The sequence below is a fragment of the Callithrix jacchus genome, chromosome 5, assembly GCF_049354715.1.
Source record: "Callithrix jacchus isolate 240 chromosome 5, calJac240_pri, whole genome shotgun sequence".
NCBI lineage: Eukaryota > Metazoa > Chordata > Mammalia > Primates > Cebidae > Callithrix > Callithrix jacchus.
The window spans coordinates 124,212,358-124,225,039 of record NC_133506.1 but is presented as its reverse complement, the minus strand read 5'-3'; the positions used below and the strand labels follow the sequence as shown (position 1 = coordinate 124,225,039).

At 45.6% G+C, this 12,682-nt stretch overlaps 1 long non-coding RNA gene across 1 annotated transcript; it reads left to right on the top strand.

Moving 5' to 3' along the window:
• Positions 1 to 3,084: 3,084 nt before the first annotated feature.
• On the top strand, positions 3,085 to 9,661 carry LOC118153862 (uncharacterized). The gene is made up of 3 exons (XR_004743513.3): positions 3,085 to 3,287; positions 3,455 to 3,525; positions 9,282 to 9,661. It is a non-coding gene; the product is annotated as an uncharacterized LOC118153862 (long non-coding RNA).
• The last annotated feature ends 3,021 nt before the right edge of the window (positions 9,662 to 12,682 follow it).

Genomic DNA, 12,682 nt, shown 5'->3' with positions numbered 1-12,682 from the left:
GTCTAAATTCCCTAATCAGTCAGTAGTAAGTAGATTTAGGATTAGAATCCAAGTGTCATGAGTCCTAGTCATATTCACTTTCCAGCACACCCTGGATGTCTCCCTCATCTAGGAAACAAGGAGGACTGATTTGACCATCGTTAGAGAAGGAAGTTAGCATGTGATTAGGGTGATCACATGAGTTGTCATCCAAACATAGTCACTTTTTTGGTTTTATTTTATTTTAATTATAAAATAACTTTCTTTACTAGAAACAGAGTCTCACTATGTTGCCCAGGCTAGTCTCAAACACCTGGTTTCAAGTGATCCACCTGTCTTGGCCTCCCAAAGTGCTGGGATTACAGGCATGAGCCACTGCACCCAGCCTAAACATAGTCACTGTTGAGAGTGCAAGAGGGCACAATTAACTATTTCAGAACAATAAATGCAACCTGACATAAGTGGTCACTCTATATACCTAAGGATTTTTCTACCTTACAGGTCCCCCTCACGTTTGTTAAGTCAACTGCATAAATTACTGATGACAAAATAATTTTAAAGTTCTAACTTTTATTTATGTATATTTACTTATTTATTTATTTTTGAGACAGGGTCTCACCCTGTTGCCCAGGCTGGAGTGCAGTGGCACGATTTTGGCTCACCATGATCTCTGCCTCCCAGGCTCAAGTGATTCTCCTGCTTCAGCTTCCCAAGTTGCTGGAATTACAGGCATCCACCACTACTGCCCACCTAATTTTTGTATTTTTAGTAGAGAAAAGGTTTCACCATGTTGGCTAGGCTGGTCTTGAACTCCTGACCTCAAATGATCCACCTACCTCAGCCTCCCAAGGTGTTGGGATTATAGGTGTGAGCCATCACGTCTGGCCTAAAGTTCTAACTTTTAAATAAAACCTGGTTCTCAAGCAAATACATGCATCTCATTGTAATTTTTTAAAAAAATCACTATCTAACCTCATTAAGAATAGAGAGAGAGGGCCGGGCACGGTGGCTCACGCTATAATCCCAGCACTTTGGGAGGCCGAGGCGGGTGGATCATGAGGTCAAGAGATCGAGACCATCCTGGTCAACGAGGTGAAACCCCGTCTCTACTAAAAATACAAAAATCAGCTGGGCATGGTGGCGCGCGCCTGTAATCCCAGCTACTTGGGAAGGTGAGGCAGGAGAATTGCTTGAACCCAGAAGGCGGAGGTTGCGGTGAGCTGAGATCGTGCCATTGCACTCCAGTGTGGGTAACAACAGTGAAACTCCGTCTCAAAAAAAAAAAAAAAAAAAGAATAGAGAGAGAGAAAGCCCAAATTAGCAAAATAAGAGAATAGAAGAAGAAATCACAGATACATACACAGTTGAAATTATTTTGAAATTGCTTTGCTGAACCCATTCAAGTAAATTTGAAAACCTGGTTTCCACGCTGTCATTCACCGTGGCCATGTCTGTGGCCAAGCCAGGGCTGGAAGCTACATCTCATGGCTTTCTGCAGGATCATTACCCTGTGCGTCAACCAGACTTCAGAGTCTCATTCCTGAAAATGTTTTTCCAGTACTCTAACCTGGAGCTAGATGTCTGGGTAGCTTGGTGGGAACACGGCTCTTCCATGGGAATGGGACCCAGATGATCTGAAGATATATCTCCTGAGCACACCTCTTATGACAAATGCCCACATGTCCCCATCTGACACCAGCATAGTCTGCCATGCTCAGGCCACCCAGCTCTAGAAAGAAAAGATGGGAATGTCCCTGATCCTGAATGTTAGACCTGGGAGATCACCTGTCGGAGATGTACACTGTCTTTAATGATTTTAATATTGATAATAGTAACAATGACTGGTATTTATTGTTTCTTTACTCCTTTGTCCCCTGTCATTGCATCATCCCCATTTTACAGAAATCAAAGTACAAAGGGGTTAATTAACTTGCCCAAAGCCACACAGAGAGTAACAGAGTTGAGATTTGACCCCAAGTAATCTGATTCCAGAGATTACACTTTACTTCCGGTTATAATTCCAACAGTACTTTTCTCATATTATTTTGAGACTTCTGAGAATTATTCTCAAAATAATATATATATATATATATATATATCAGTATACCAGACTATGTATATAATGGAACCACTATGCCTCGTAATTGTTTTTTTAAAGAGTCCCAAGAGACATAAGAGAGAAACTCTTTGTTACTGGACATTCACCAAGTGTAAGTGCTTGTGCATGAATCCGCTCAGTAGTCTTAAAACCAAAACCAGAACCAAACAAACCGCACCCGCCCCCCCAGGGAGGGTGCCGTGATTCTCACTCATCAGATGAGACAAAGGAAGCCCAGAGAGGTTTCATAACTCGCTTGAGTTCCTACAGCTAGGTGGCAAGTCCAGGGCTCAGAGCCAGCCCATGTGGCTGGTGAGCACATTCTTCGCCACCAGCCACACCCCACTGCCAGTCCTTAACCCAGTTATTCATTCAGTCCTCACAGCACCTGATAGGAGCCATTTCCCACCCACTTGCCTTTCTCGTGTTAGATGGGGAAACTGATGCTGAGCAAAGTGTATTAGGTTGGTGCAAAAGTAATTGCGGTTTTTATCTTTAACATGATAAAGTCACAATTACTTTTGCACCAACCGAATAATTTGCTAAGTGCCATTCGATGATTTGGGGGCTGGCTAGCCAGGGAGCCAAAGCCTGGTGCATCTCTTTTCACTTCCCCAGGCCTTAGCGGTGTGGTCCAAGGTTCGCCCTCTGCCACAGATCCTCCTCTCCCTCCTCCCCACAACAGCTCCTCCTCCTCCTCCTCCTCCTCTCCCTCCTTCTCGCCCTCTTGTCCTCTTCCTTTTCTCCTTCCTCCTTCTCTCCCTCCTCCTCTCCCTCTCCGTCCTCTTCCTCTTCTCCCTCCTCCTTCTCTCCCTACCACCACCCCCGGGGCCCTGCCCTGCGGGTCTCACCTGAGGCTCCGCGGGGTCCCGGCGTAGGTCGGACAGCGCCCCCTGGCGGCAGGTGGGGACCCGCGCAGCGCATGCTAATGAGCCCCCAGCGCCGCTCGCGGATTGGCTGGCGCGGATTCCCACTGGTTTCCTAGTCTGAGGCGCAGAGTGAGAGCCAGGGGGCCCTGCCCGCGCCCTCCCTGCCCAGCCGCCTCCCCGAGGACACCCAGGGCTGGGGCGAGCCCGGCTGCCTTTCAGACTTGGGGGGCTTCTCCTCTTGTCTCCCACAGGTGCTCTGACTGTGAATCCATCCAGGGGCCAGGATGACAATCCGACACCAAGGCCAGTAGTACAGGCCGAGGATGGTCTTTCTCCAAAAGGTAACCCCGGCCTCTCACCTGGGCCCCGGCAGGCAGCGGGGGACCACGTCTGGGAAGCGTCTGAGGACACGCGGGGCAGGAGTGCGGGGCGCCCCTTTGGGTGGATTTGAGCTGCTCGATTTCATTAAAAGACTTGTGTGAGTTGTGATAAAGACAATTCCTTTTAGGTTTCCAAGCTGTGTCCTGGGCCTGGAGACTGGGACAGAGATCGGGCCGCCCCACCTCCGAGTCACACAAGGTAACCCAGACAGCCACCTACGAATTTAAAGCTCCTATATGTTGCCCTTTCTGGATCCAAAGTGTGATGTTTGAAAGTTAAAAACGTATCTTACACACATAGATCTTAAAATATATTTCACACCACAACCTACTCACAGCTGCAAAAGCAGTGGTCAGGGTCTTCCATTGCTTGGGGTCCCTGGCTGGATTTGAGGCTGAATGTCAGGGTTTCCCATCCCACGATCTCATTCTGCACCACGTGCTCTCTGTCAGCCAGGCAGCCAAAGTGGACTTGGAGCCTGGCATCTGCTGGGCCCTGCTTGAGGTACCAGACACACAGTGGTGAACAAAACAAGCATGGCCCCTGTCCTCAAAGTCCCTGGAGGCTAAGTGACTCACGCAAGGGCAGCTTAACAGTGCGCAGACTTGGGAGATGTGGGCTGATGGAGGACTGGGCCCACCACAAGGTACCTTCGGGTGCCCCCAGTCAAATATATCTATATCCTTTTTGTTTGAGATGGAGTCTCACTCTGTTGCCTAGGCTGGAGTGCAGTAGTGTGATCTCAGCTCACTGCAACCTATGCCTTCCAGGTTCAAGTGATTCTCCTGCCTCAGCCTCGCAAGTAGCTGGGATTACAGGTGCATGCCACCACACCTGGCTAATTTTTGTATTATAGTAGAGGTGGGGTTTCATCATGTTGGCCAGGCTGTCTTGAACTCCTGACCTCAAGTGATCCATCTGCCTCGGCCTCCCAAAGTGCTGGGATTACAGGCATGAGCCACTATGCCTGGCCAGGGGAAACATAAAATTAAGACTGCAGTGAGAAGGAGCTTCCGATTCTACATGAAGAGTGGGGGTAGTTACCACAGAAGAGAGAGCCTTGAAGTGTGGAGGATGCTGAGGCTTCTGCTGGGCAGAGGAAGGAAGACCCGGCCTCAGAAGCAGCCTCTGCTGAAGCGCAGAGATGTACGAGAGTCTGATGTGTCTGAGGGCACACTGATTGTGGTTTGCTGAGCTTATGGTATAAGGGGAGTGTGAGGTGGGACAGGCAGGCAGGGATGAATAGGAAAGTCTCTTATGCCTTACAAAGGTGGTGCCATTTTCCCCCAAAGAGCAGCTGTGGTCAAATTTAGGTTTAAACGAGCACTCTAACATAAGCCAGAGGAATGGATGGAATGTATTCTCTTCCCTGAACTAAGAGAATTCACTCAGGGTCTTTCTGTGGTGCCTGAAACTCCAGTCACCTAGAAGATGACACCTTTTCATGGGGTCAGAGGGAGTGGTGCTGGTCAGAAGGGCCCTTCCTCTGTGATTATTGAGGCTTTCGCACCTATGTCTCCATCCCAGGTTCGATGCGGCCCTATGTGGGCATGTCTACCAGCCAAGCTGATGCCCACCTCTGATGCCTGGACTTGTTTAAAATGTGGTGGAGGCTGGGCATGGTGGCTCATGCCTATAATCCCAGAACTTTGGAAGGCTGAGGTGGGAGGATGGTTTAAGCCCAGGAGTTTGAGGCCAGACTGGGCAACAGAGTAAGACACTGTCTCTACAAAAAAATTTGAAAAATTAGCCAGCTGAGGTTGGAGGATTGCTTGAGTCTAGGAAGTCCTGGCTGCAGTGAGCTGTGATTGCACCATGTGCCACTGTACTCCAGTCTGGGTGACAGAGTGAAACACTGTCTCAAAACTACATACATAGAATTTTTTTTTAATGTGGTAGAAGGAGATTAAGAATTCCCCTGTCCAGCGGCTCTGCCTGGGGGTGTTAGCTGGTGACACACCACACAGTGAACTAAACAGCAGGGCAGGGAAGCTGCTGTGGTCTCCAGCACCCACTGGGGATTTTTTTTTTTTTTGACAAAGTCTCAGTCTGTCACTAGGCTAGTGTGCAGTGGTGCAATCTCAGCTTACTGCAACCTCCACCTCCCAGGTTCAAGCGATTCTCCTGCCTCTGCCTCCCGAGTAGCTGAGACTACAGGCGCACACCACCACGCCCAGCCCATTTTTGTATGTTTAGTAGAAACAGGGTTTCACTGTGTTAGCCAGGATGGTCTCGATCTCTTGACCTCATGATCTGCCCACTTCAGTCTCCCAAAGTGATGGAATTACGGGCATGAGCTATTTTGCCCAGCCACCAGCAGGGCTCTTGTTTCAGTCTAGCTCCTCATTTCCTGTGTTTTGGCAGCCCTGACCACCTAGGAGTGAAGTGGAAAAAAATCCTATCTGGAGTTCTAAAATGCTTTCCTATTTGACTTAAGGAAAAGTTGAGGATGTGAGGGTGTTCTTGGGGCAGATGGGGTGCCAGGAAGAGAGTTGAGCTTAGATGAGGGCTACAGGAAGGCAGGATCTTAATGAGGCTTGGGCAAAATTTAGAATTGCTTATATCATTTGTTCACTCCTCCATGTAACAGACTCTTAGCGAGCACCTACTATGGGTCAGATATTGTTAGACACTGATAACACAGACTTCAGGACACAGTCCATGTTCTCAAGTGACTTGTAGTCTAGTGGTAGGAGATGGTTACATATATCAATGCAGACAGCTGGAAGGTAGAGGCGGTGCTTAAATGTGGGCTTTTTCTTTATCCTGGGTGGAATACCAAGAGAGCATTCTGAAAGATATGGTGGTGGTTTAGCTGGGTCTTGGGGATGTGAGGGTGTTCTTGGCGCAGATGGGGTGCCAGGAAGGGAGTTGGGACAAAGGTGAAGGAGGAACATGAACTTGGCTGTGGATCTGTGTGTCAGTCGTTGGTCAGAGCCAGATGGTGATGTCCAGCAGGCAATTCTGTATCTGGAAGGCAGGGCCTGAGAAACTCGGGAGACACATCAAACTGGCCATTGAGAATGTAACAGAAACAAGGGACGTTATTCTGTCCCCTAATGGGAAGACCTTTAACAATGTTCACGACACAGATTTCTCTCTTTCCAGCAAATCCCTCCTTTGTGCGAAGTGAGACTTCATTGCTAGAAAGCCATCTGCCCCCCTTGATTGTGCTTTTAGAAATAACTCCTGTTAATCTCCTTTGAAGGTTAGTTGCAAAGTCTTCAGAGATTGATTTTTTTTTAAACACAAAGGGAAAGAAATGGAGTGGCTGTCATTTTTTATCAGAGAAGTTTAAATTTCTAACTGGCAAAGCAGGTACCACTCCTCCATCTGCTGTTTTGCTCCCTCTGCCTCGCTACTAAGGAGATGGTTGTTTCACCTGATGAAGTACAGTATTTATAACCTGAAAGATTATGACTGAAAGGATGAGGCTACTTTAAGCCCTGTCATCAGAAACTAGCATAACAGCGTGTGTGTGTGTGTGTGTGTGTGTGTGTTTTGGGGAGCATCACTCCAGAGGCTGTGGCTCCTCATCCCCTGGCCAACCCCAGGAGGAGCAGGACCACCTCCCAGCATCCCCCAATACAGTCTGGGGTTGTGTCTTTGCTTCCTTCTTTGCTGTTAGCTTCATAGCTGACCCAGTGGCCAGAAACACTGCCAGGCCCTGACATTGCAGAAAGCCAAGGACTGTGGCTCCAAATCAAGCTGAATGAATAGCTTTTGTTCCAAAACAATGCTGTGAGCCAAGAAAGTGTCCACGCAGATAAAGCTTGCAGTCAGTCTTGCACAAGGAGCCCCAGCCATGTTTTGCATGCTGTCTGAGTAGCTGGCACTGTGCCCAGAGTGCTGAGTGGTGAGGCTATCCTCAGAGCCTTCCCTGTGCACCTGATCTTGGCCCACGTCTTGAGATTGTGGTTCAGCTGCGAATGCTTGTTTAGCAGCAGAGATTGAAATAGGAAATCCCTCCTTAGTGTTGGCATAAGACATTGTTCCATACTTTTTCCCTCCTTGGGAAGATTGGAGCCTTCTAGCTTCAGGAGCAGGCTGGCTGAGAAGGAGGGAGCAAGTAGGATTTTTTCTGATTCAGCTCTCTTCTGATATATCTAGGTCAGTCTACACCGCCTTCCTGTCTACCTGGCCATATCATGGGTTCCTTCCCAAGTTCACTTCCTCTAGGAAGCATTCATTGACCGTCTGTTTTAGTTGATTTTCTATTGACAAAACAGAAGGTTTGAGATGGGCTAATTTAAAAAGAAAAGAAGCTTATTTGGCTCCTGGTTATGGAGGCTGGGAAGACCAAGGGCATGGTGACAGCTTCTGGCAAGGTATTTTATACTGCACTATAACACGGCAGAAATGCGGAAGGGCTAGCGAGTGCATGCAAAAGAGACCGCAGGGCACTAACTCAGTCCCTTGGAAATGATCTCACTCACAATCAGCATTAATCCATTTATGAGGCTCTACCCTTATTACCTAATTCCCTTTTAAAAGGCCCCACCTCTCAATACTGTTTACATTAGCAACTAAGTTCCCAACACATGGACTTTTGGGGGACACACTGAAACCCATAGAAGCATCCTATGATCATGGTCCCTTTTCAGCTACTGTCCAGTTAGGATCTGTATGATTCACACGAGACACACTTTTTGTTTCTTTTTTGAGATGGAATTTCACTCTTACTGTCCAGGCTGGAGTGCAATGGCATAATCTCTGCAATGGCATAACCTCCACCTCCCAGGTTTAAGCAATTCTCCTGATTACTTCCCTCTGCTACAGAAAGGTTTACTCCTCCTTTTATTCTACTTGGTCATACCATGGGTTCCCTTCCAAGTTCACTTCCTCTAGGAAGTATTCTTTGGTCATTTGTCTTAGTCCATTTTCTGTTACTCTAACAGAATACCTGAGACTGGGTAATTTACAAAGAAAAGAAGCTTATTTGGCTCACAGTTATGGAGGCTGGGAAGTCCAAGGGCATGGTTATAACCAACTCATGGTCTTTCATCTCTGCAGGCCCTCCTTTTTGCCACCATCTATAATTTTGCAAAACAACTCAAACACTGCTGCTCCTCCATGAGAGCTTCCATTTGTCTATGAATGACATTGAAGACCTATGTGTCCTGAATCCATTTGCTCTCCCCATGCATACCATGCAGTTTTACCCATTCATGCCTTTACATGTACTTATTCCTCAGTCTGGAATGCTCCTTTCCTCTGTAGCAGAAGCAATAACTTCTTGCCAAATAGCCCATGTTCTCTGAGGTAGGATTAATGCGCCATGAGCAGAAGTGTTGTGTGGGCTTTTGGGCTGAAGCTTTGATGGGCAGGTACCAACTCTCTCTGATTTTCTCTCTTCCCCTGCACAGTGATAGATGGAATGAGAAACCACAAATGGTAGAAGCCAAGACAGCTGAGTCAACACATCAAGGAAGGTCCCTGGATGTGGCCCAACTTGACTTAGTATTTTCTTAAGAGAGATAAATCTTTGTTGGGTTAAATCTGCATTATCACAGCATAATCGAAACTCTCCTGACTACATTCTTATTTTCTGCCAGTTAAAAATCTTCATCTTTTAAGTATCAGCTTAAATACTCTTTCTTTAAAAGTCTTCCAGAACCAGCCCACCCCCAGTCAGAATTGATGTCTTTTCTTTGTACTTTCCTAGCCTGTGTAACTTAGGTCTATTTGACACTGAACGCCTGGAATTATGGTCAGTCATGTAGGGTTAGTAACAGGAGTATGCATTCCAAAGCCAGACTGACTGGTCCACATATCAGCTCTGTCCTTTACCAGCAGTGGGACTTTTGATTAGTTACTTAGACTTCCAGAACTCGGGTTCACATTTGTCCCTCAAGAACCTACCAGAGCATCCGTCACGATAATTATATTAAAATATTTCAATAATTATGTTAAATGGTACCTGTTACCAGTCTCCTTCTTTTTTTGTCTTGCAGGTTGAAACCAGTAAAAAAAAAACATGCAAAACAAAAGATGGGGACCGAAATCCAAAGCCAGAGGGTCCTGAAAATCAGAGGGTGTTACAACACAACAGGTGATTACAGGCCATGGCTCAGGCCAGGCCTGGACTAGACTATGGTTCTCTTCTACAATTAAATCTAGACTGGATGGACAGAACTCTGAGGAAGGAAAGAAAAATGAATCTGATGTTACTTCTGGAAACCACATTTTCTGAAGTCACCCTTTTTATGTATCTATCAACTCATCATTATGTATCTATCAATATGATTTTCTGATCTTGTTTTTTCCTACTAATGTGATGAATTACCTTGATTGATTTTAGAATATTAAATCACCTTTGTATTCCTGGAATAAACCCTAAATGGATGTTTGATTTTTGCTAATTCCTTAGCAAAAATGCTAATATTTTATTTAGGATTTTGCATCTATATTCACAAGTGAGGATTTTTTTCCTCTCCTGACATCAACCAATTCTCCAGTTCTCTAACACAAACTGAGTGTCCTACAATTCAATTCAATTTTGACACTAACTACCCAGAGTTGGAATTAGCCTCCACAGATTTAAGGGCTCAGTCCCACAAGACTGTCCCAATCAGGCTCCAGTTGCAAGTCCTAGGCCAACCCATACTTTTGGGCAACTGGTTATAAATCGGGGATTCTTATGACCACCTCCTGCAGGCTTGACAATTTGCTAGAGTGATTAGAGGAACTCAGGAAAGTGCTTAACTTAATATTACTGGGTTATTACAAAGGACACAATTCAGGAAGAGCCAAATGGAAGCAATGCATAGAGCAAGGCAACGGAGAATAAGCGTGGAGCTTTCCTCCCCTCTCCGGGCACACCACTCTCCCAGCACCTTGATGTGTTCACCAACCTGGAAGCTCTCTGAACCCCATCATTTAGAGGTTTTAATGGAAGTTTCATTACACAGGTATGGTGATGGAGTCTTACTCTGTCGCCCAGGCTGGAGTGCAGTTGTGCCACCTTGGCTCACTGCAACCTCCATCTCCTGAGTTCAAGCGATTGTCTTGCCTCAGCCTCCCTAGTAGTTGGGACTAGAGGCGGATACCACCATGCCCAGCTAATTGTATTTTTTGTAGAGACAGGGTTTCACCATGTTGGCCAGGCTGGTCTTGTACTCCTGACCTCAGGCAATCCACCTGCCGTTGGACAGGCTGGTCTTGAACTCCTGACCTGAAGTGATCCTCTCACCTCAGCCTCCCAAAGTGCTGGGATTACAGGCATGAGCCCTACGTAGCCATGGTTGATTAAATCATTGAACATTAGTGATTACTTCAACCTCTAGCCCCTTGTCCCTCTCTCCTCCCCAGAAGTCAGTGTGTGGGGCAAAAAGGTCCAACCCTATAATTATGCCTAGTTCTTCTTTTTTTTATACATGCAATCTTGACTTATTTCTGTGTAGTATAAATTATTACTCTTACCAGTTCCTGAAACATTTAAAACTTTAAGAAACTTTAATTTATCCCCATCCTCATTTTGTGTTGTTGTTATACATCTTTAGTTCTACACATATATTTAAATTCCATAAGACATTATAACTATTGGGTTGGCAATAAATATTCATTAATAATCATCTATATATTCATCCATTCTGGTTTTTTTTTTTTTGAGAGACAGGGTTTTGCTCTTTGCTCTATCCCCAAGGCTGGACTGGTCTGGTAGCACAATCATGGCTCATTGCAGCCTTGGCCTCCTGGGCTCAAGCGATCTTCCCACTTCAGCCAACTGAGTGGCTGGGAATACAGGCATGTGCCATTATGCCTGGTTACATTTTTTTAATTTTTGTAGATATGAGGTCTCACTATGTTGCCCAGGCTGGTCTTAAACTCCTGGGTGCAAGCAATCCTCCAACTTTGGCATCCCAAAGTGCTGGGATTAGAGGCATTCCTGGCATATATATATATATATATATATATTTAATTGAAATATGATATTCACTCTGAAAAGAAAACATGTACAGATTAATATTTTCACAAACAGAATGTTTTACATATATTTTAAAACATTAAATTCTGTTTAAAGAACCAAAATTTTGTATTTTAAGAACACGTTACTTAGTGTTCAGCAGATGGTCTCCTGAGGAAATGTGTGACTTCACACTATGGGCTGTCTTTGTCACCCCTCCCAGATTGCCCCATCTGTGACTTGATTTTTTTTTTCTCCTTGTCAAGGTGTCCTCCTCACCTCAATTCACCTCCGCTTCAGGTCAACCGAGCCTTTGTCAACCTTCTGGCTTCCTTTGCCCTGAAGGAAGGAAGACTTTCTCCACAACCCCAATCAGCTTCTCTTTCTGCATGTAGCTGATCTGGAGCCTTGCTGTCATTTGTGGATGAGACATGGCCTGGTCATGGGGGCAGAGCCTCCCTTTGACTGCACTATTTGTTGGCTGTGCTTTAGCATCCTGTGGAGATTATGACTGAAAAGGCTGGAGACACTGATGACCCATCCAGCAACAAGAGCTTGAGCTGTATGGGAGGAAAGACTGAACATTACAATAACAGTCATTACTGGGGAAGCTGAGGCAGGAGAATTGTTTGAGCCCAGGAGTCATGACAGCCTGGGTAATAGCAAGACCCTGTCTCATTACATTATAATAATAAAATTAATTATGGAAAAAAAAAAGAAGTTAAAAAATTTTTTTAGCAGTCACCATTTCTTAGGCATCTGCTGTCAGGTGCTCTGCCAGAAACTTCTATGGAACATCTCATGAATACTCAAACAATTCTGTGAAGAAAATATCATTACTATCTGATATGGTTTGGCTGTGTCTCCACCCAAATCTCATCTTGAATTGTAGTTCCCATAATCCCCATGTGTCACAGGAGGGACCCAGTGGGAGGTAATTTAGTCATGGGGTGGTTACCCTCACGCTGGTCTCATGAAAATGAGCGAGTTCTCATGAGATCTAATGGTTTTATAAGGGACTTTTCTCCTTTTACTTGTCACTCCTTTCCTGCTACCACGTGAAGAAGGTGTCTGCTTCCCCTTCCACCATGATTGTAAATTTCCTGAGGTCTTATGAGCCATGTTGAACTGTGAGACAAACCTCTTTCCTTTATAAATTATCCAGTCTTGGGTATGTCTTTATTAGCAGTGTGAGAATGGATTAATACACTAACCAACTTCAAGTAAGGAAATGGAAGCTCAGGGAAGCAATTAGCCTAAGGTCACACATCTAGTAAGTACAGAGAGTGTTTGGATCAGATTTAATTCATCATGCTCTTTGCTCTAGGTCCAGTCACATCTTCTACGCATATCTCAGCTACTAATATGTGACTCAGCTGTTCCCATTTTTCCTGGAAAAGCAGGAGCTGGAAAGGACCTTAGAGGTCATCCAGGGCAATCATCTCATTT